Raw genomic sequence first — 1,497 nt, 5'->3', positions numbered from 1 at the left:
CAATTAATAATGGATACCAGGAACATGTACACCCAATTAATAATGGATACCAGGAACATGTACACCCAATTAATAATGGATACCAGGAACATGTACACCCAATTAATAATGGATACCAGGAACATGTACACCCAATTAATAATGGATACCAGGAACATGTACACCCAATTAATAATGGATACCAGGAACATGTACACCCAATTAATAATGGATACCAGGAACATGTACACCCAATTAATAATGGATACCAGGAACATGTACACCCAATTAATAATGGATACCAGGAACATGTACACCCAATTAATAATGGATACCAGGAACATGTACACCCAATTAATAATGGATACCAGGAACATGTACAACCAATTAATAATGGATACCAGGAACATGTACACCCAACTAATAATGGATACCAGGAACATATATACCCAATTCCGTTATTACAATTATTTAAACATTTCTTCATTAATACCTCGTAGAGTAATGACTTCATTTTATCTAATTTGTATTCAAGTATAGCAAATCAATAACTTATCGTCAATCTAATGCTAAGCCTTGTTTTTAGCTATTTGTTGCTCAAGATACATATAGGGTTTTGATCAATTTTCTCTGGATATAAAGTGTTTGTCATGACTGAATTTACTTGAATGGCTTGTGCTCGGTGATTACCGAAACATCTTTAAGTTATTATATAATATTATTGCATTATATATTATATTCTTATATAATATAATATCATGGTATTCTATAGTATATTATTATATTACTTTTACCCTTTAGTTATCCAGTACTAGAATAAATTTCATTAAGTAATCTTTGTAGCTTGAGCTCTATAGTTAAGATAAAATCTATCTTAAATAATAGCAAGTTTGTTTTGCACCTTTTTTAAAAAAATCAGTATTTGAAGAAGATTTAGTAACTTACGTTAAATGCAACTTACACTCTCGTCGTCAGGTTTTCTCCAACTTGGTGGATAGTGTAATGCTCTTACGCAAGTTTTTCAGATGTAGAGAATATATTAAGTAGATTCTTTTCAGTATGGAATTTTAACTTAATTATAACCCAAATTTTACAAAAACTTTGCTTGACTTTTTTTTTTCCGGCGGTTTTGCCTTAAGTAGAGCATATTTTCTGATATTATGGTAACTAGTTAACCTGATGTCAGATAGATTATTTACGTTATTGAATATGACCTACGAATCTAATGTGTGTACTACAAATATTAATAATGCAATCTTTCACGACGGCTTACAAATTCAAAATGTCCGTCAAATTACCAATTTTATCGATTCGATGAGGTTGTTTTTTTTTTCTCCATTCAGATTATGGCAAATGTAACCACCCCTGGGTTTTTATTCTTCCTCTGTATTTGACTTCCAGTCAGACACATTGTAACCTACCCCTGGGTTTTTATCTTACCTCTGTTATTGACTTCCAGTCAGACACATTCGTAACCACCCTTGGGTTTTTTACCTTCCTCTGTTATTTGACTTCCGA

General features: G+C 31.9%; 1 protein-coding gene across 1 annotated transcript in view; it reads left to right on the top strand.

Annotated features, from left to right (window-relative positions):
- Nucleotides 1-1,497, top strand: part of LOC106463422 — a 220,806-nt gene that overhangs the window by 57,317 nt on the left and 161,992 nt on the right. The window lies entirely within an intron of this gene.

This window comes from Limulus polyphemus, unplaced genomic scaffold (genome assembly GCF_000517525.1).
Source record: "Limulus polyphemus unplaced genomic scaffold, Limulus_polyphemus-2.1.2 Scaffold1402, whole genome shotgun sequence".
Taxonomy (NCBI): Eukaryota; Metazoa; Arthropoda; class Merostomata; order Xiphosura; family Limulidae; genus Limulus; species Limulus polyphemus.
Note: the sequence above shows the minus strand (reverse complement) of the source record. Positions and strands in the feature narration are given on the sequence as shown.